The 22772-nt window shown below is 49.1% G+C and overlaps 1 long non-coding RNA gene across 1 annotated transcript in view; it reads right to left on the reverse strand.

Annotated features, from left to right (window-relative positions):
• Positions 1-995: 995 nt before the first annotated feature.
• Positions 996-22772, reverse strand: part of LOC311439280 — a 35517-nt gene continuing 13740 nt past the window's right edge. The window contains exons 5-11 of the long non-coding RNA XR_014694639.1: positions 13506-21235; positions 12852-13067; positions 12182-12372; positions 3776-3894; positions 2342-2437; positions 2072-2191; positions 996-1107 (exon numbers count right to left, since the gene is read on the reverse strand). This is a non-coding gene — a long non-coding RNA (uncharacterized lncRNA). The remainder of the gene's footprint in view (positions 1108-2071; positions 2192-2341; positions 2438-3775; positions 3895-12181; positions 12373-12851; positions 13068-13505; positions 21236-22772) is intronic.

The following is a 22772-nucleotide window of genomic DNA, read 5'->3' on the forward strand; positions in this document are numbered from 1 at the left end:
CGCCAACCCAAGTGGTTTGTGACTGAGGCATGCACCCTCCTAGCTCAGCTCATGGTCAGGGAAATACCTGAGAATAACACCCAGCTCTCAAACCTGCCCAAAAAAACAGCCTCCAAACCTGCTTTGGCAGGTGAAAGATGCTGGAGTCCACGCATGGCTCCCAGAGGTCACCCATACCCTTGGGTGAGCTGCAGCTCCCTTCTCCAGCAGAGAAAAATGCAGGAAAACCCCAAAATTCCCTTTCTACCCCAGCAGCTTGTGGGGTGAAACCACCCCAGTGTGCTGCTGGAGTCCTTGTCCCAGATGTGAGGGGCTCCACTGCACAAAGGCAAAGGCCAAAGGCATTATCACGCTTGAAAACAAGACAGGAATCATTTAATTTGCATGTAATTAATGTATGTTACATAGCCCGTGTAGGGAACCTGCAGATTTTGAGCATGGTCAAAGAACTGGAGGTAGAAACCTGAAAGGCCTTAAGTGATTAATTCTGCAGACAGGGAGAACTGATCAGGCTCACTGCAGCGAGCCTGACGTTCCCCACTAACCCATGGCAGTGCCATGGTCACTGCCTTATTTCCTCACTTCCAAAACTGCTGGAAGTCAAAAATAAGCTTGGAAAAGCCCCTGAAGAGCTCCTCAAATGCTTTTATTGCTCTCTGTGCTTTTTTTTGTGGCCATGAGGGTGCTCCCTTAGGAGCACCCCTTCTTTGCACCTGAAAACCCAGATGCAGAGCAGGTTGTAGGCATCCATATGGGCCTAAAAGCAGCACGTAGCCCAGAGGGAAACCCAAAAATGCACATGTTGACACAAAAAAACCCTTCAGTGGACCACAGAGGAGCTACATCTCACTCTGCAGTGGTAAAATGTGGACCATGTGCAGCTCATGGTAGGGGATAAAATAAAGCCACGCTAATTCTCCCAGCAAGCGATTCCCAAGGGAGGATGCTCCCTGAAGCGGGACAAGTCAGGGTGTCCTCACCAAACAGCCTCTTACCTCCCATTTCCCAGCAGGCCAAGGCAGATTTTTGGGTTCGGCCGCCAAGCACAAAAGCATCTGCTGCTGGGGAGAGCGAAATGAGCCCCCAGGTGCCTGGCGTGGCTTCATCCTGAAAGCGGGAGGGGAGAATTTCAGCATCAGCAAGAAGCGCTGTGAAACTGGCACCTCATTCCCACCCCTCTTCCCCTTGTGACAGGCAGCCACTGGAACAACTCCTTTTTTAATTTTTTTTGGGGAAAAAAAAGATTAAAAAGGCATTTTTTTTTTTTTGCAATCCAGAGCCAAGCTGATTGCAAAAGAGCGCGCTGTGTCCTGCTCAGCCCCGCGCAAGCTGTGTTCCTCTGTGGGGCCGGCTGGTGCTGGTGGTCACGTAAAAAGGAGAGGGGAGAAGAACAGCCCCTCGCAAATCTTCTTGACAGCCAGCCCCTGGAAGTGGCTGCTCCAGGAGAGGACGAGCAGAAAGGATTTGCTCCTGCAGCAAACCCATCTCCTGGGCAGCTGCCTCCTCCTCCTCCTCTCCTCCTCCTCCTTCTCTTCCTCCTCCCCAGCCCGGGCTAATTTCGTGTGGGTCCCCACCAGCAATCTCAGGAATTTCCACGGTGACGTGTCTAAGGAACAGACACCGATTGCTCAATCGGCAGCTCCGCAAGACAGGCTGAGAGCTGGGGAAGGGAGAGCCCGGAAAAAAAAAAAAAAAAAAAAAAGAAGAAGAAAAAAAATCCCCCCCAAAATCCTAAGCAACAACGCTGGTTGGAAAAAGCAGTCAGAGGTTTGAAGCGCATCCAGACTGCTGCTCTGGAAATCAGGCTGAAAAATCTTGTGACATCAGGCTCTCCGCAGAGATGGCTGCTATTTCCCGGCTGAGAAGCCCTGGGAATGCCGACAGCAGCCCTCGGTAGGTTGGAGGAGTTTGGGAATCGAGGCCACAGTGCCCAAGCTGCATCCTGCAGCAGCTCCTGTTGAGTGCCAAGGGGAGGCTCTGGAGAGCACGGAGCACAAATAACGCTCCATCAGTCGTTATATTTGCACCAAAGCACCCCCAGCACCTCGGGATGACACAGGGCGGGCTTTACCTGGAGTATTTTGCACCCTCTTGCATCGGGATGTGCCCCGTGTCCGGGCTCTGCTCCAAAACCAAGTGGCACTTGTCAATTCTGCCTCAAAGGTCCTGATGTCTCTTTGTATGGATTTTCCTGCAAGAAAAGGATGCCAGCAAGATTAATTGGGTCGCTCTTTTAAAACAGCAGCAAGCAGGAAAAGGTGCAGTGCCTGGTGCCAGGAGGCTGTAGGAGGCAGAGGTGAAAATCAGAGCCCCCCCTGCGCTTCTTTCCACTTGCACATACCTTCAGGTGGTTACGCCAAGGGAGACACCATGACCCCGAATTTATCATTGATCGCATCCCCCGCAGGAATAACACCGAGTTGCCATACCTGGGGAGCTGTAAAAGGGGAGAAAAAAAAAAAAAAAAACAAAATAAAACAAAATTATGATCAAAATGTACCACCTGTCCCCCCTGCAGACCTGCTCCTGCAAGATGCTCTGCACCTCCTGCAGACCCCTGAACCTGCACCGTGGCTCAGACCTCAGTGGTCCTCCCAAAACAGGACCCAGCTCCCCCCATTATTGTGATTATTGCCCCCCTAATAAAAAAACCCTATGGGAGCTGCACAGAGCTTCCTTTAATTCTTTTTTTTTTTTTTCTGCACTCATTTTTTGCTGTCCCGCTGCCTCCCATGCACATCCGGGACCCAGCGGCGAACGGTGTGAGCTCATGGCTGGGGCGCTGCCAGCCTGGCGGAGGAGGGGGAAAGAGGGGAAAGGAGGCTGAAAAGGGGAAAAAAAAAAAAAGGGAGAAGCTTGAGGACAAGCCTGGATGGCTCTACAGAGCCTTACGGCACGGATAAAGTGGGGAGGTCACCGAGCTGGGCAAACTTTGCACCATGCAGGGGTGTTTCTAGCTCCTGGGAAGGTGCTCTTGGGGTCTGTCTGGTGCTCCCCCTGATTATTTTCTTGCTGTGAGATTTTGTGGAAAAGAAGGGGAATTTAGACAGATCTGGCAAACCGTGCAAACAGCAGCAGCTTTGGGGTCCACCAGGACAAAACCCAGCTGTGAGCTTGCTCCTCTGTGGGGTAGGAGGAGGAGAGCCCCATCCCGCATAGCCCCTGGGGCTGCTGCAGACAGGGAACCCCCTTTTCCTTGGGGAAGGGCCCTTCCCCGACAGACGAGCCGCAGTGCAATGCAATTAGCAGTAATTAGCCCTTCCTTCCTCCCTTGGCACCCTCTTCGGAGGCATCCTTGGCTGGCGGCTGCACAGCTTTGCCAGCGGGGTCGGCTGCCCTTTCCCTGCTCCCCCGTCTCTGCTGTGGGTTTATTTTTGAGCTCGGATGTCCCCGGGGCTGGGAGAACCTCGAGAAATTATCGTGGTGCTGTTCAGGACTGGGAACCAGTGTGGGCACGGCGGGGACTGGGAACAAAACCCATCCCGCCCATACTGCCCCTGTCCTGGAGCCAGGATGGATTATGGCTTTTTTTATCCCATTTTAGCAACCTTGCTGGGGGGTCAGGAGAGAATTCAGCACCAATTTCCAGCACAGTGGCTTCAGGCACTGAGATCTCCCCATCCCCAAACACCTGCACTGCTCTGGGGGCCAGGATCCCCGGGATTCAGCTCCCTGACTCCTGTGCAGCCCCATAGGAGTGCCACAGGTTATATTTATATATATTTTCTATTTTAGCAGTGGTTGAGTAGGGTTGACCCACGCCACGGCCACTCACCTGGGCTCAGAGGGCACGAGGCAGCGCTTAAAGCCCACCGATGCCAAGCAGATTTTGGCTGCAGGAGGCTGGTTTTGGGCACGGGATGGCGAGGAGCAGAGCCAAGCACCACACTGTGGCTGGGGAGGGAAGAGGAGATTTGTTTGAAACAGAAAATATTTTACGACCCCTTCTTCCGAGGCCAGCATCTTGGCAAACCTTTCTTGGGTCTGCAATTGTCAGGATACCTCCTGGCAGCCCCAGGGGGGTTCAGCCCCACCATAAATCACGGGGTGTGAGATCCTCCCTGTCCGGCACCCCAGCAATGCCCCCAAGCTACAACTTTTCCAGGGCAGCCTCAGGCTCGGATGATTTATCCTTCGGAAAGACAAAAATACGTTCCCCTGGACTTTCTCCTCCTCCAAGGGATTGCATCCAGCAGCATTCCTAGCCGCAGGCTGCTTTCGGGAAGCTGTTTGTAAGAGCGACACGGGGTCATTTTTCTTCCTGCCTTCACCCGCCCGCAGCAGCCCAGCCGCTGCAGCCGCACAGCGACGTTTTCCAGAGGCTGGAGGCTAGCTAGCAGGCAGAATTTCGAGTAATTTCCTCCAATTATTAATTTTTTCCTTTCCTTCATTTACACCGGTTTCTCAGAAAGCATCGCCATGGCTCCTTGCAAGCTGGGCTGGGAGAAACCCACTGCTGACAGCACAGACCTTCATCATTGCCAAGGCTGTGCGGGGTGAAATATAAAGTTATTTAAGGGGAATTTAAGTCATTTAATAGCAATTTTTGTACCTGCTCAGCACAGCATGCTTCAGAAGCTCCCTCCCAGTGTTCTGCTTGCCTTGGTGCAGCAGCATGGAGAGGGGAACATAGAGCTGGAAAGCAGCACTGGCAGGTTTTTGTGTTACAACATGTTAAAATTGTCACTACCACTAAAGATTTGCTAGAGAGCAGCCCCAAAATGCCCAGCCTGGCCCTCGCAGCCTCCAAACCAGCTCATTAAACTCCTCATTCTGCCTTTCCACCTCCCTCCAACCTGCTCTCCCCCTGCCCTTCACCTCCCAGCAGCGCAGGGCTGAGTGCTGGGCTGAAAACACATCCTCAAAACCTTCATTGTTTGGCCCATTTCCCCCTGGTTTTTCAGCAGAAATGTCTGGACGGTATTTCGAAGCAAATAAAAGCCAGGAGGGAGAGCCTGATGTTCCTGGCGGCCACGCTGCTGGGATGCTCTGGAAAAATCCTCCCTGTCCTGCTTCTGGATCAATGCAACCGATTCGGGGCTGAAAAGGGGCATCAGCCCTCCCCGGCCCCTTGGGACGAACACCAAATTTTCTATGGAAAATAAAAAATAAAATAAAAGCCTGCATCCACCACTCATCACAGGGACAGGAGAAAGACAAATGAGATCAGAGCAGAAGGGATATGTGGAGGAGGAGAGGGGCTGCTGAGATGGGTGGCAGCGACCATCCTGAGCTCTTCCCCAGTGTGGATGTGGATAAAAAGCAGGCAAAGCCCAGCTGCCCGTCCCTCAATGAGCCTGGTGGCAGGGTGAGAAACAAAATTGTGTTTTTGCAGTAGAGAACCAATTTTCTGTATTCCAAGGTAGTTGCGTAGTCATAATAAAGAGAAATGCTAAGTAGATAAGCAGGCAGTAGAAGGCCCCACTGTTCCAAAATAAGGTAGAAGCTTGAGAAAAACACGATGAGCAGTGTGAGAACAGTAAAACAAAGAGCACAAGTTCTCAAAACATAGGAAAGGAGAAATTAAAGGGTAGAAAAAAAGAAAAACTGTACATATATGGTATAGAGGAGCGTCGAGTAGCTTGTGAACCTGTAGTACTCAGCCAACGAGGAAACAGGGGAGGTGATCAGGCGTCGGGTAATAGGGAATAAAAGGTTAGGATTTGTTTACCAAAATGCACTCCTGATTGACAGGCCGCCCGCCATTGCAATCGCGAATAAAATAGCTTCACAGAAGATCCTGTCTGAAGAAAATTATTTGAGATGTTTCTCACAATTTGGGGGCTCGTCCGGGATCTTGTCACCTGCCACAGATTTCTTGCCAGCACAAGCGGTCCCGTCACGGGTGGTGGGTTATCTCGGTGCGGCTGGCAAAGGATTGAGGCTGTTAATTTAAAGACAGGCTCAGCGAAGCTCTGGGGAGAAGGGAGGCCAGCACAGACATACACGGACACAGCCCACATATATTCCAGCCCGGATCGGGAACAGGCACTGGGATTACTGCTGATAACCCGGACCGGGAAGCCGTGCATGGACCGAGGTAAGGGAAACTTTACCGTATCTTGCCTCAGGTTGGGTTCAGGGAGACTCTGGTGTGAATGAGTGTGGATGAGATGCACTTTTAGTGCAGAGAGTGTGGAGTCCTCATCCACGAGGCTCTGTAGTCCCACGAGGGGATGAACAAAGTCCTGCGAGCTGGAGAGGGACGAAACGAAAGAGAGAGGAGAGGAGTGAAAGAGAGTCTTGGGCCCTTAGGTGTACAGTACCTGAGCATGGTGAGGTGCTTGGCAGTACACCCCACCTCGGTCCTAATCCTAGGTAAAGGCGTGTGGTACCCTGTGGGTGGTGAAGTCCTCAGCAGCACATCAGGAAGAGCTGGGGATTAAGGGTTCCAACAGTCAGCAGTGGGGTTGGAGACCCTGGGATTGTGCCTAAAGATAGCCCTTTGGAGAGAACGGTAAGGATTTGGAAAGACAAGCCAAAAAGTAGGGAAAAAAAGATTTAAAAATATATAATTAAAAATGGTTTGATGCTGTGTAACTGTCTGACCTAAAAATATAATAAAAGGAACTTCAGTATTTTGGCCAAAATATGGGTCTGATGAAAATTCACGCTTGAAATTTATATGCAAACAATAAGGTTCTGGTTTTGGAGGAGGAATCAAGTAATGCTCCCTATAATCCTAATATTGCACCGGAGGCAGCGGCAGGTGCTCCAGGAGGGGAGACAGGGACTGCAGTTGATGCTGTCCCTGGAGAAGTCACGCTGGGGAGCGTGGAGAGGCAGGAGCAGAGGCGGGGGGGTCCCAGTGGGGTCTTGGGGCCGTGCAGGGCCGATGCGGAGCCGGTGCCACTCCCCCCTTACCAGCAGAGAGGTTGGGAGTTTTAAGAAGGAAATGAAGTCTTTAACTGAGGGCCTAGCAGAACAGTCAAATCTGTTTCTAAGGCCTAATTTGTATTCCTGGGGGGGAAATGTCAATCTTGAGTATGTTACTCACTGGAGAAGAATGTTTTGGAGGGGAATGATTCGCCAGGCAGCTATGCAAGAATGGGAAACTAACAGCCCCTTCCAGACCAAGAGTAATTCCGATAGAGCAGAAATATCTGCTTATCCAACTGCAATAACAACAACCCACAACATAGAAACCCTAGGAGAGACTCGGGGTCAGAATTAGAAAGTACTCCGGGATGAATCCTGAGGACCTGGTAGCCCATGGGCTCTTTAAAGTTCATTTAGTGATTAAAGCCAGGCCAGATAGACAGGAAAAGCTCCAGAAAGTGGGAGGATGGAGTGAGCAGTGCAGGTGGCATGAAGGTGTATGCCAGGAGGGGAGATGAGAAGGAAAAGGAGAGAGCAAAACAAATGGTATTCACAGCGTACTGGGTAGTGAGGCGGGGGGAGATAGAGGGCCCAGGATGGAAAGGAGAGGAAGAGAGATGGAGGAATAGCAGACAAGGAAAGCTACCTGTGTTGCAGCCTAAATCCTAGCAGGGACAGGTTCTGAGAAGATGTTTTAAGCGTGGCCAGGCTGGCCACTTCAGATAGGAGTATCCGGAGTGGAAGAAGGAGGAGGGATTGCTGTTATAAATTCAGAATAGGGGAGTCAGGGCTTCTCAGAAAGCTGGTTCCCTGACAAAGGAAAAAAGTGTACCTCAAGGGTTCCTCAAGTGTACCTCAACGGGGATCACTCTACAGTTATCGTTACGGGCTGCCATCAGTCCGTGGTGCTTCATTCCCCCTGCTCCTTCACGGTCACTCTTCCCCCTGCTCTGTTGTGGGGTGCCGACCTTCCTGGGCTGCAGCACAGAGATCTGCTCCGCTACGGCACACCATGGGCTGTGGGGGTCTGCCTTCCCCACCAGGGGCCTCTCTGTGGGCCGCGGGGGGGCTTTGGCTCCAGCACCTGGAGCACCTCTGCACTGCGCTCCCCCTCCTCGGCACTGACCTTGGTGTCTGCAGGGAGGTTTCTCCCTCCTCGCTCTCCCAGCTGCTGTTGTGCAGCATTTTTTTTTTTTCCTTTTCTTGGGTCTGCTCTCATAGAGATTTAAACTGCATTGCTCATGGCTTGGCTCCGGGCAGCAGTGGGCCCTTTGGAGCCGGCTGAAACGGGTCCTTATCTCACATGGGGCAGCTGCTGGATTCTTCTCCCAGGGGCTACCCCTACAGCTCCCCTGCTACCAGAACCTTGCCATGTCAACCCAATACACTGAGGCAGCCAGGTTATCACCGGCCTGTAAAGTATTAAGGCTTAAATTAACTAATGAAACCCTAAACGTGATGGGGGTAGAAGGGACTGGGATAACAGTGCCACTTTTTGGGGACACCGAGCTGAGACTAGGGATAGAATGATCACTGGGCAATTATTGTATGCACCCGAGGCAGGGACTACCTTGTTGGGAAAGAATTTGATGATGAAATTGGGCGTTCAAGCAGTAAATTGTTAGGCTGGAATAACGGTATTATTAATGGGGTGCTCTCAGACCCTGAGAGCAAAGATATATTTGCCTTTGAATGGAAAGACTCTGAAATGGTGTGGAAGCAGCAATACAGATGGACAATTTTACCTCAGGGTTTTTTTGGGCAAGTTCTAGAACAAATTCTGGAGTAACGTGGATGATCTTTTATTGTCAGGACAGAAGAAAACGGTTGAGAAGGAAGCCACCAACAAGCTATTCGTCTTTCTGGCAAAACAGGGCTTGAAAGTATAGGAAAATAAATTACAATACGTAGAAGGAGAAGTCAAGTATTTAGGGCATCTGGCGTCTGAGGGGGGACAAAGAATAAATCCAGAGAGGATTCAGAGAACTGCTGAGCTACCTCTACACAAAACTAAAAAGAAGTAAAAGTTGCTGTACATGGACAAAGGGAATGAATTACCTCAACTTGAAACAAAAGATGCTTTTCTTAAGAACTATTTACTCGGGCTATCATCCTCTTTGTCATCTCTCAGGAACCTGGGACTGTTAGCTCAAACCCCACCCTTGGAAGTCCTGATCCATCCATTCCGAGCAGGAGACTGGGATCTGATGCAGACATGGAGAGATCTGAAACTGCAACCTGAGTGGGACGGACTGTTCCAAGTGCTCCTGACAACCGATACGACAGTAAGAATGGGCAAGAAAGGGTGGACTCATACCTGGGTAAAAGCATCAGTTAAAAAGCGCTGATACCTGAGAGACTGCAAACTTAACAAAGACTTTTAAGCTTAAAACTGTTAAAACTATCTGTTGTAAACCGTCAACTTCTCCTCAGAAGAATTCTTAATGTATTAATGAGTAAAAGGGATTGAATTACGCAGAATTTGAGTGTTTCCAGGGAACACTCTCTGGAAGTGGGAGAAAAAGGAGGGTATTCAATCCCCACTAGAAGAATCCTTATTAGTTTGTGAATGTTGTTCTTTATCTTAAGAAATAATAATTAATTATTAGAGGGGTGTGTATATATACATAGAAATGATGTATTTTATTTTAGTAATACCTATTCTCAATGGATTAGTGATAGGATGGAGGAAAAAAGCAGCATTTCCAATTAATCCAGAACGTTTCTTGAGAAAAACAGGATGAGCAGTGTGAGAATAATTCTTTCAAAATCAACATACTTTACTGGATGCAGGGGGAAACCTAGTTACAAAAGATGAGGAAAAGGCGGAGGTGCTTAATGCCTTCTTTGCCTCAGTCTTTAGCGGCAATACCGGTTGTTCTCTGGATACCCAGTACCCTGAGCTGGTGGAAAGGGATGGGGAGCAGAATGTGGCCCTCACTATCCATGAAGAAATGGTTGGTGACCTGCTACGGCACTTGGATGTGCACAAGTCGATGGGGCCGGATGGGATCCACCCAAGGGTACTGAAAGAGGAGCTGGCCAAGCCGCTTTCCATCATTTATCAGCAGTCCTGGCTATCAGGGGAGGTCCCAGTTGACTGGCGGCTAGCAAACGTGACGCCCATCTACAAGAAGGGCCGGAGGGCAGACCCGGGAAACTACAGGCCTGTCAGTTTGACCTCAGTTCCAGGGAAGCTCATGGAGCGGATTATCTTGAGAGTCATCATGCAGCACTTGCAGGGCAAGCAGGCGATCAGGCCTAGTCAGCATGGGTTTGTGAAAGGCAGGTCCTGCTTGACGAACCTGATCTCCTTCTATGACAAAGTGACGCGCTGGGTGGATGAGGGAAAGGCTGTGGATGTGGTCTACCTTGACTTCAGCAAGGCTTTTGACACCGTCTCCCACAGCATTCTCCTCAAGAAACTGGCTGCTCTTGGCTTGGACTGGCACACACTTCGTTGGGTTAGAAACTGGCTGGATAGCCAGGCCCAAAGAGTCGTGGTGAATGGAGCCAAGTCCAGTTGGAGGCCAGTCACTAGTGGCGTCCCCCAGGGCTCAGTGCTGGGGCCGGTCCTCTTTAATATCTTCATCGATGATCTGGACGAGGGCATCGAGTGCACCCTCAGTAGGTTTGCAGATGACACCAAGTTAGGTGCGTGTGTCGATCTGCTTGAGGGTAGGAAAGCTCTGCAGGAGGATCTGGATAGGCTGCACCGATGGGCTGAGGTCAACTGCATGAAGTTCAACAAGGCCAAGTGCCGGGTCCTGCACCTGGGGCGCAATAACCCCAAGCAGAGCTACAGGCTGGGAGAGGAATGGTTGGAAAGCTGCCAGGCAGAGAAGGACCTGGGAGTGATGGTGGATAGTCGGCTGAATATGAGCCAGCAGTGTGCTCAGGTGGCCAAGAAGGCCAACGGCATCCTGGCTTGCATAAGAAGCAGTGTGGCCAGCAGGGCTAGGGAGGTGATCGTCCCCCTGTACTCGGCTCTGGTGAGGCCGCACCTCGAGTACTGTGTTCAGTTTTGGGCCCCTCGCTACAAGAAGGACATCGAGGTGCTTGAGCGGGTGCAGAGAAGGGCAACGAAGCTGGTGAGGGGCCTGGAGAACAAGTCCTACGAGGAGCGGCTGAGGGAGCTGGGCTTGTTCAGCCTGGAGAAGAGGAGGCTCAGGGGCGACCTTATCGCTCTCTATAGGTACCTCAAGGGAGGCTGTAGTGAGGTGGGGGTTGGCCTGTTCTCCCACGTGCCTGGTGACAGGACGAGGGGGAATGGGCTTAAGTTGAGCCAGGGGAGGTTTAGGTTAGATCTTAGGAGGAACTTCTTTACTGAAAGGGTTGTGAGGCATTGGAACAGGCTGCCCAGGGAAGTGGTGGAGTCACCATCCCTGGAGGTCTTTAAAAGACGTTTAGATGTAGAGCTTAGGGAAATGGTTTAGTGGGGACTGTTAGCGTTAGGTCAGAGGTTGGACTCGATGATCTTGAGGTCTCTTCCAACCTAGAAATTCTGCGATTCCATGATTCTGTGAACAGTAAAACAAAGAGCACAAGTTCTCAAAACATAAGAAAGGAGAAATTAAAGGGTAGAAAAAAAGAAATATTGTACATATATGGTATAGAGGAGCGTCGAGTAGCTTGTGAACCTGTAGTACTCAGCCAATGAGGAAACAGGGGAGGTGATCAGGCGTCGGGTAATGGGGAATAAAAGGTTAGGAATTGTTTACTAAAATGCGCTCCTGATTGACAGGATGCCTGCCATTGCAATCGCGAATAAAATAGCTTCACAGAAGATCCTGTCTGAAGAAAATTATTTGAGATGTTTCTCACAGCAGGCCAAGGGACAGCACTAGCAAAGGAAAAGGTTCTCAATTATTTAATTCGGTTCCTTAATGCCCTGAAAATGAGGACGGGCTGCCAAGCCAAACAGAGCTGGCACAGCCAGGAGGGAAAAAGTTAGGTGCACTTTTGATTTATGAGCTGGCTGCAAGCCTCCCCCCCAGAGATGCCTTTCATTGGGGGCTTCTAACTGTTTGTTTCATCAGGTGAGGACAATAACAAGGCAGCTCACATGTTTTTTGGGTTTGCTTCCCTTTCCTGCCAGCTCCAGGGTCTGTAAACCCCACTCGTTCAGGTGGTGGAGGGGGCACAGAGGGGGACAAAAGGAGCCAGCAAGGAGCAGGAACATTTCCAGGTCCAGGCTGATCTAAGCACACAGCTGGCCAGGACGCCACCCATGATGCTTCGTGTCCAAAACCCCAATTACCCCCCCTCCACGTGGCTCTGCACCTCCGCTTACACCCGAGGAGAGGAAAACAAACAAACAAAAAGAACAAAAAGATATTTTTTCTTCCATTTACTTACTTACATTTTGGCCAAATACTTCCAGTCTTGCAAGCTTGGGACAGGTGGGGTGGAGATTGCCATCACGGAGCCATCCACAGGAGCATCCTGCCCGTTGCACGGCCAGAGGACCAACCCCATTTGTCTTTTTTTCTGTTTTTTTTCCTCAAAGCTGGGGAGCTTCCTGCAGCTCTGAGCTCCGCTGGAGCCGAGCCCCTGGAAGAAGCAGAGGTGTGAGCTGGGTTAATGTGGAAGGGACGGCAGTTTTACAAGCCTCACATTGGTTTGTAGGAAAACATGAAGGGCAGGCAGAGAGCACTGACACGGGCACTAGGCCAGAGCCCAGGGCTGCCTGCATGCACCACACGTCCCTTGTGCCCCTGTTCCTGTCCTAGGATGGAGAAGGGGAATGATTAATGTGGGTGAAACGATGCCCAAGGCCACAAACAGCCTCGTTAGGGGAAGCAGGATGAGGGAAGCAGCGGTGGGTGCTGGCTGCCTCCTCCTGCATGTGCTCAGGGCTTGTGAGCAGCAAGGGCAAGATGCTGGGATGCTGACCTCTGTGAGCCGGGACACATTTCCCATCAATGTCCCAGAAAACCCTACCCAAGAGCTCCCGAGAGCAGGTCCCAGGTTTATTTGGGTTTTGTCAGCTCCTTTCTCACCCTGCCACTCCTCTGCCATAGGGTACCTACTTCTGGCTGCTACCAGAGATGCACCAGGCTGGAAAATGCTTGATGGTTGGCGTTGTCTGACTTCTGCCTCCTCTTCATGTGCAGCCCGATGTACAAAAAGCTGCAAAATCTCCTTTTTCAGATGCGATTCCGAAGCATTTTCTTCAGCCTCTGAACCTCTCACATGATTGTGCTGGCACCAGAACCAGAAAAGTTTAGTCATGGCCTGTGTCCCTCCTGTGCCAAGGACAGAAAAGAAAACAACCAAATTCAAAGCTAGCCGATGGCCTAAATCCCAGCCTGGAGCTAATGAGCTGGAGAGGCACAGAAAAAGGGGGAATTTGCCCCAGGAAAGGTGTCCAATGAGTGGGAATTAGCCATGCGGCTGTCGTCTCTGTAAGGGAACATCCAGTTCCAAAAAAATTAAGCTTTCAGGCCAACAAGCAAATAAGGGGGGGGGGGGGGGAAAAGTGAGAAACCCGCAAGGTGAACCCAAGGACTTTGAAGAAGTTCGTGCTATCAAGGATTTCCCAAGCACGTGGGAGCTGTGCTCTCCCTGCTGCAGTGGCCTCCACCAGGGACCTCGTAGCCACCCCATGGGAAGCCAAGCTTCCACCTCTGGCCACAGCCCGTCCAAAAAAGATGAGTCAAAACTTGGGAAAGTCCTGCTGTTACCTTAAAAGTTAGGGTTTCTTAAGAAAATACCAGAATTTTCTTTCCTCACAGCCACCGTCACTTATTCCAGTGGGTTTTTAGGGGGTTACTGCTGAAGCTTTCCCATGGATCCTTCCCACGGAGGACTGGAGACTCCCTGAGCCCCAGCGAGCTGGGATTTTGGGGCAGAACCTGTGACTTTAGTAAAACCAGGCAGCTCCATAACCCCAGTAATCGCTCTGGCTTCACTCCCGCTTTTCCTGCTCCTGAAAGAAAAAATGAAGAAAGCAAAGCAAAAGCAAACCCCATCAGATGCTTCACTGGCTTATAAAGCAGAAATTGCAGATTGGCTGCTGAGATTTTTTGAGCCAGGTCTGCCATGGAGCATGGGCAGCCAAAATTCAGCCTCCCAGGACTGAGCCTCACTCCTCCACCCACCGGCTCCATGCCCAGCTTGGCCAGGATGCTGTGCTGGGAGACACGTCTGCAAATGCCCATCGCATGAATCAGGGCAAGACTTCACCCCTTTTTTCTGCAGGAGAACCACCCTGGCTTGAAGTGATGTGTGTGTGCATGCCTACACCTAGCGATGCACACATGTGTTAATCCACAGACTAACCTCAGTAACTGGGGTTGGACATGAATGAATGGCTCCAGTGATTTTTTTTTCTGGAACAAATTTCCCTGTTCGTGATCCGTGATCTTAAAATATGTGGAACGATGTCAAAGCGGCCACATGCTTCCTACTGATTGTAGGTTGTGTAGTTTTGGTTGTGCTGGTGTTAGATGTCATTCTGAAATCAGCAGGATGAGGGTGAGGACTCTGCTGAGACCTTCAGCAAGATGACTGCCACTTCTGAGATGCAACAGGAACTTGTGTTTCCCAGTAAGGCATGATTGCCACCTCTGAATTTCTATTTCCCAATAAGCCATGCCATGAACTGGTTGGTTTTGCGAAGACGCAAGATCTTATTTGAAAAGACTCCAAGAAATGTAAGCACTAGGTGGCACAAAGCAAGCCATGACTGGGCTGAGAGCTGGGGTGACAAATAAATCTGAAAAGCCATGCTGAGCTGGATTGCACAAGCAGCCATTGGAAGTTCACCTGATACGTCCTGAAAGAGATGAGTTTCATCCAACTCCTCAAGCAAGCTGAGACATCGGGCGGTCAGATGCTGTCAAGGAACCTTTTGGGGCAGAGAAACTTCTGGAGAAATGAAGGGCTGAATACGGAGAAAAGAACTATAAAATAAAAGCTTGCATAGGTCAAGAGGCTAAATTATGGGGAACACAGCTGTTCTGAGCAGCTGCTCTGGCCATGTTGGGCCACCCCATGCTGAAGAGTCCCATGGTGTATTTGGTTTTCCTCTACTACCACCTTCCCTACACTGCAGGGAGGGACCCATGCCTGTGCTCCACGGTTGAAGAAGAGTCTATGCTGCTAAACCGTGCAAATAAACTCTCAGCGTATCATTTCCCAAGTTCCCACTTTAATTTGTTGTGCTAACAATGTGCCCGAAACATTTGTTAAGCCCCAGGGAGGATCGGAGCAACGTGAGCAGTGAGATTAATGGCCTGAGGTTGCATGCCAGAAAACAGTAGCTTCTTTATAGGACAGATACACTATTTAGGTTGAAGTTTGCTTATTGCAAAGTTACAGCTAAATTAAGGGGATTTTATAAGGTGTGAAGTCCCCTGCTATGTGTCAGGAGATGTATGCTTGTCATACATCTCCTGAGCACCACGCAGGCAGTGGTGGTGAGGGGCACTGCTTGCTGATCTTGACCCTGACAGGAGTCCTCTGCCAGGAAAAACATACTGGGATATTTCCTTTTTAGGAAGGGAGCCGTTATTTCACTTTTTTTTGGAGCCCTTTCACAACACGTTCTCCTCCTCGCAGTACTTCTAATTATCAGCAAATCTCCCCGACTCCTTCGCACTCGGTGGTGGCTGCTTGGAGGACAGCTTGTCAAAATAGCCTAAAAGCTACTGAACGTGTGATGGGGCTTACCAAAGAGTATGCTGGGGCAAAGCTCCAGGACCTCCTCCTACAGCTACGCAATTGCATCCTATAGCCTTGTAACCAGGGGTAGAAGGAAATTAAGGCTAAAACCCATTACATTGCCTTTGCCCTTTCTGTTGGCCTAAATAAAGAAATTACCAAGGTATCTGGAACATGGCAATTAGGCATGGGAAGGAGAAGAAAGAAAAGCAGGGCCACGCAGATCCTCAGCATTCACCTTATAATGACACCTAACAGCATCTGCCCTGTAGCGACCATCCATCTTGTGCCTAAATCCAAAACTTGAGCTACGAGGTACAAATCTGGCTCTTCTCACTCAGTCCTTAACCCCACCTCTACTGTGAGTTGGAGCTCAGCAGAGCACAAGAAGCTCACCAAAACACCATAATTTTCTATTCCGAAATTCATGTGCTCTCAAAACCACCTTTCTCTTCCTATTGCCTGTAAGTAGATGCAAGCTTGGAAGGAAACACAAATCCTTTGGGGAAAGGCAGGCTTCACTTTGGATGAGGAACCTGGGCTAGTTTCAGGGCTGTTCCAGAGAAATGAACCCCTGCTGTGGTTCAGATCATGTCACAGCCCGTCTTAACCCTTGAGGTCAATCAATATACACCAAAAATCACTCAAAGTCCCTGGCAAAACCAGGGATAAAGCCTGTGTTTCTCGAACCCCCAACAACATGACTATTGCCCTTCTCAAGCAGTTTTTCTTCCCTTGTTGTCAGCTGCTCTCAGTGTTAATGCTTCTGCAGTTGTTGGCTTTCAGCTATTTCCACTGAATTCAAGTATTTTCAAAGCAGAATCATGAAGCAATAGCCTAAATTCTGGCAGTCTTGTAGCCGATGATAAAAATCACTCAAATTCCAAGAAATGCAATCCTACACAAGTAATACTACATTTTATCACTTTTCACTTCATTTTTTCCCCAAACTGCTTTGTTTCTTTGCCTCCAGTTGAGCTCTTGCCACTGAAGTCAATGGAAAGAATGTTTTGAAGTTGCTGGAGGAAAATCCACATGAGGACATCCTATATCTGAGCATTCATAGAAACGCAGAATACATACAAATGTAGGTAGGCTTCCAAAAAAAATAAATCCATGTGATGGCTTTTGCCTGCCATTCCAGTTTTCCCTTTATTAGCTGGTAAGTGACGTGGCTTTTTTCTCAGCTACCAAACTTCCCATCTAAGCAAGCAATCAGAGGGAACAGGGAACCTGGAGGGAAGGGGCCTTTTGGCAAGGACACGAACCCCATCCTGCTGAAGCCTGAGGGACAGCACAGGGCACTAGGGCTGGGGGATGTCTGCACGACAGCCACAGCAGCTCAGAACTCGGAGATTTACGAACCAGGAAAACCACATGCATGAATCCACCAGTCAAGGTCAGCCCAGCTCCTTGCATCTTCATCGAGGAGGCAGCCAGATCATTTTTGCCAGGCATTCAGTTCGTCACGCTCCTGCTTTTCCTTGAAATGCTTCTGCAGGGATGCAGGCACCAGGCTGGAGAGGAGGCTCCCACCTTGCAGAGCCAGCCCCAAGAGCAGTGGTGCTGTGGCACAAGGTTCTGCTTTGCCTCGTGGTGACAACCCTGTGCAGAGATTCCTTAAGGACACGAGGACAAGGGGACTGTGGCAAGGGTTCTCATTTATGACTCACCAAACCCTGGCTTTGTGCTCAGGGTTGGGTTCAGCTGGCATTAGACTGAATCCACCTCATGAGGCAAGGCATCCAGCAGTCCCTTCTTGCTGTGCTGCATCAATTGCCACCCAGGGCTGCCTCAAGGCCATCGGTGCTTGGCCACCCACCAGAGGAGACTTCCTTTTGGAGAGCAGCAGTGACAAGACACGCAATGGTGACAAGAGAAGCGCTGCTTTTCCTCTCCTTACCATGGAAGGAAAAAATCGCTGCATCACCCGACGTGATCTGGCAGGGGCTGTGGCTTCCAGACCACAGGGGCCGTGAAGGATCTGAAGATTTGCCTGTGGGTTCACACCCCGACAGGCAGAAAGCCCTAATGAGCTCCGGAAAGCTTGTGCTCAGCCCTAATCCCATACGGAGGGAAGATTAAAGGACTGCAACCTCAGGGATTAGGGTTGTTCCGAGGTAGGACGTACACCCCGGGTCCGGAGCACGCTCAAGACAGTCGCTTTGATTTCTCCTTGAATGCATTAACGCGCGGAGCGGAAATATCTGGAGCTCAGCTGGGACAACACACAGCACAGCTGGGGACCCTAGAGGAATTGGAGGTTTTCTGGATTTTTTCGAACACTTCCTTCTTTTTCTCCCCTCTTTTTATTTTTTTTCCTAAGAAGTCTTTCGTTTCCCAGGGAGAGATATTAAGTTCATGATGTAATAACTGCGGTGAGGGCTGTACAGTGGGATGTGCAGTCACAGAAATATGAAATGCTATGGGAAAAATAGCTTTGTTAAAATTAGCCTCCTCTCACTCAGCACTGTAGAGAACTGATCCTTAAATCCAAACTCTGCCTTCAGACACACACAACGTTAACCAAAATTTGCAAGCATCCTTCTCATGTGCCCAAACAATTTTTGCCTGCCTTAAAACCATAAGTTTTACACTCTTTAGTCTATTCCTGTGTTATATTAAAACACAAACCAGCTGCTCGGTGGCTGGGCAAGCTTCTACCACCACACAGAAGGACCAGGGGCACTTCAGCCTGTCTCGATAGCGAGGAGGCCCATAAGAAGTAAAAATATTTGCACTTCTGGGACTTCTCACAGATATAACTGAGAGCTTTTGCAGATTACCTGAAAACTTCAAAGCCTGGAGTTTCACAGACCTGTGGAGCTTCTCCCTGTGCTTCCATCAGAGCAGCACTGGGGACGTCCAGTGCCCATCAGTAGTTGCTCATTCCTTGTGCATCCACCCCAGCAGTGGCAATTTCCTTTCAATCCTCACCTATTAAAATCAGGAGCCTAAAAGGAGCAAGCTCCCAATGTTCTTTCTCTCTCTGTGCATTGTGTTAGGCTGAGCTGAGGCTATGGTTCAACGTGTTGCATGAGCATCCAGAAATACTGCCTACTGACTTGCTAAGTAAGTGCACCAAATTCCACTGAGAAGAGAAATTATGGTAATAAAGAACCCTGCAAGGACTCTAGAAGTTAAAAGGCCCACTAAGCTAGGTAAGCAGGACTCTGCAGCCAACAGAGGGAGAGAAGCAGCTGCACAGCATGACTCAGTCTGTCTGAAGGTAGGTGGGAGGAATGTATTTCAGCCAGCCTCTTCCCTGTGGAGGCAAACCCCACTTTGCAATTTTTTTTTTTTTTTTTGTACATTTTGGCCCAATGTTACAGCAGTTTCCAAATGACTTTTGCCTTTTTTTTGCAACACGTCCAGGGTCTTTGGGTGCCTTCTGGAAGAAAGGGCCTTCGTGGATGTCGACTGTGAGTCACTTGGAAGAAAGAGAGGCCCCCTTGGAGCTGTGGATGGAGCTGGTTCTCAGTGCTGCTCGTGAGACTCAAAGAGTTGTAGGCGTCCACAGCCACAGAAATCTGCGTAGGGGCTTGTGGGGAGGGCTGGGAACAGTGACCAGTTCTGAGCCAAACCAGGTCAGGATTTTTGCTCTGTGACTGACGACCACGTCCAAAAGCTGAGGGATGAATGAGACAGGAATGTCATCAGGACGATAGCCATGGAAATTGCTAGTAGAAGGCACGAAGCCAAGAAGGAGAGGAAAGAAGGGAGCGAGTCCCCACAGAGCATACACCATGTGCTATCTTCCTGTCAGCAGCTATTCGCTGGATGTTCAGCAGGCTGTGGCCAGTTCAGGTTTTCCAAAAATGCTCTTTTCCATCCCTGAAGGATACCACAGGCTTCTCTTAATTCAGTCTCCCTAGCCAGAAATTATAAGTTCAGGTTACACTGAAAGAGTGGGTTTGAGGTTTCAGGGCACACAGAAGCTCACACACAATATGCGTTTTACGAGGCTGATGGCCCACATGGTTGACACAGTGCCTGTGCCCACGCTGAGGTATTTCAATAAGATCCAAAACCTTCAAACGAAGCCAAATCTTCCAGTTTTTATTTTGTGAGGCATGCTTTTTCTTGATAAAGCTGTCTTGTTTTGATAACCTTGCTGGAGGACTGAAAAAACAGGAAGTGGCTTCTGCAGGGCCACTTCTGGATGTTAGGAATAGGCAGGAGCAAGAGGGAGCAGCAAGCGCTGTAGGAGCCCTCTGGGTTTGTGGCTACATAAAGCATCTGTGCCAAGAGATGAGCACCTCTCTCCATTGCTGCTGGCAGCCCTCACTCTGACAAGAAGCTCAGGGTTATCGAATGACAAGAAGCAGAGAAAAAAAAACTATGGGGCTGGGTGTGCCATCAGAAATGAAATTTTCAGCTGCAATTAGCCTCCTTATCTCTGTAACAGCAGCAGCAAATGAATCCCCCAAGGTGGTGTACTACAGGGAAATGTGACTGGTCATTGCTGTTGGGTACAGATAGCTTCCCCTGCATGCAGCTGTCCCTATCAGCTATGGGAGACGTGAATCTTGCTGGCACCAACCTGAAACTAGAACAGATACAACTGGTGAAAACCTGGCAGATGCAGGGAATCCAGCCCAGTGGGCTGCCTGCTACCCAGTATACAGGGCAGACTTCCCAAAGGCAGGCTACAGCTCCTTCAGATCAGTACCTCACACGCAGGACTCCCATATAAGACATCTGGGGCATAAGCATTCTGTCAGACAAAGTATTTTGCCCGCTGGAGTTATCCCAGTTAAGTGAAAGGGAGGGTGGAAAGCCAGCTGAAAGCACCAGGCCATGTGCAAATGAAAGTGATATCGTGAGTCTCTTTCTGGGAAAAAGAACAACAACAAAAATCCAGCACATTTCAAAAACAGAGGTTCCTCAGCTAAAGATAGCCCTGGCCAGCTGCTGTCTGGGGCAATCTCCTGCAGATCACCAGCACCTCCTCCAGCTATGTACGTGTAAGGCTGCAGCATCCGCCTGCACTTCCTTTAAAAATGATTCTGGCTGGTGCAACACAAGGACTGGAGTCTCAGTTGTACGCCAGAAATTCAATGATAAATTGCCACATTTTATTACTATTAATCATTTGATAAAATAGGGAGGTGGAAAAGTACCAGGCCTACAGACGTATGGGAGGGTTTCCACTATATCTTGCAGAGAAAGATGTACAGACCTCATCACCACACAGCCAGATGTCTACAAGTCTGGCATCTATTAGAAAGTGCACATCTGACCTCTGCGGATGGAGACACATCGAAGATGGACACCCAGCCTGGCAGCTGCAGGATGCACCTCCTGAAGGCACCGTCTCCTCCTCTAGCTCTTATCAGTGCGTACAAGTGTGGGCAAAGTAACATATTTCTAGATGCCTATGGCTAAGCAAGACAAACCCAACCCCGACTCCACGAAGAACGTGGAAAACGTACGCTGAGCAAGGAAGACATCCAATGAGTTCCAGGCAGACTCAAGTGACTTCATTTTCAGGAACACTGGGTCTTCAGAGCTTGTAGGAAGTAGGGAAGAAATGTTTCTCCAAGGACACATCCATCTGGGACTTGGTCTCTGTCCCTGGAATGGCTCCTGCCCACTGAATTCGTTTCAGGACCAGCAGTGACTAGTACCGCCCTGCCGTCTGTCTCTCCATGCAAGTTATGGCTCTCCTGAGATACAGTAAGGGTGTACTGAAGATGTGGAGGCTAAAATTCAGAAGTTCAGGCAGAGAACGTCTCTGGGAACCTAACTGAAAGATTGAAAATAAGCATTTTGTGAGCCAACAAACTCTTTTTTATTCAATCTCATTCCCATGCTCCTCATCAACACTGTACATGGGGGCTGAACGAAGTCATTAATGAATTTGTGCAGAATTCATCAAATTTATTTTGCTTGGGAAAACACTAGAAATGTTGTCAGTAAAGCCAAAATGTTTTACTTTGGTCCTTTTACAATGAAGAGTTTAACATTTAGTTGTGCAACAATTCTTGTTGAAAACAAATCACTCCTGATGTTAAACAAGGGAACTAGCTTTCAACAGTATAGAGAAATCTCTTCACCAACTAAATATCTAATTAAATCCAGAACACTTTGGTCTTTTATTTTTTAATTATTATTTTGAAAGATCAACAGACAAGATTTCAAGCGCTCTTTAATCAAGAACTTTTTCCCCCCCAAAGTTTCTCTTTGACTAATTAAATGCCAAATTGTTTATTGATGCAGTTCAAGCCAGAACTTGGATCTCCTCCACTTGCGCACATGCTATCCTAAAATCAGCATATACTCATGGAAATTTTTATCCACTTGACCCTTTCCCCAGGTTACATGCCCACAGGCTGGCCCTCACCACTGAAAGCAGCGCTGTCCTGCAAGAGCAGCTTGAAAACATCCAACAGCATCCAACAGGCTGAGCAAAACTGAATCTTCCCAGCCCTGGGCCAAGGGCACAGCACCAGATATGCTTGGATTGTATTAACAGCTAGCCCTGGCATCATACCTCATTCTGGGGGAAGTTTTGCCTTCAAAAACCTAATCAGCGTTAATCTTCCTAGCATGTCAACGCAAAGCTGTCCTTTTTCCTTTCCAGGGTGGGGGGGAATAGAGCCATATGAAAGCCATTAGCATTGTAGTCTGGCTGAGTTCAAGCCAAAGGCATACGACACATCGAACATTAATTGTTCGGGCATTTCAGTTATGTGGGAATAGTTTTAAGGACAGTAAATCAGGTCAATTTAGCATTGCTCTAATATTGCAAAAATTGCCTGACAAAAGCTTGATGTAGCTTAAGCTGATGACATGATCGCAGACAACCGTTTAGAAGCTGTAACAGAGCTGGGAGGCTCATTAAGCTGAGCTTGCACATATCTATGGGGAAATATGGCTTCATCATGAGCCTACAGAGGAGATCAAATACCTTGGACTCCATTCAGAAGTGATGCATGAACCTCAGAAACCACAAAAAAGGTTAAGACTTACATATTGACTGACATATTCACCTCTGCTATGAATCCATGGGTGCTGCGTGAGATACCTGCATACTCCCCCAAAAAGCTGTCAGGTGAAAATGGACGGACTTGAGGAAGAAGCAATTTTTTGCCAGCTTGGTGTCTTTTAAATTCACTGAGTTATACTGCTGCCTAAATGGGAGAGTTTGTATTACTGATGCCTTGTCTGACACTAATTTAAGTTGGTGCCAGGAGTTGGACTCGATGATCCTTATGGATCCCCTCCAACTCGGGATATCCTGTGATTCTAAGTTCTAATTAGGTGATAAATGTAAACAATGA

Source organism: Aythya ferina (assembly GCF_964211825.1).
Source record: "Aythya ferina genome assembly, chromosome: 6".
In the NCBI taxonomy this organism is placed as follows: domain Eukaryota; kingdom Metazoa; phylum Chordata; class Aves; order Anseriformes; family Anatidae; genus Aythya; species Aythya ferina.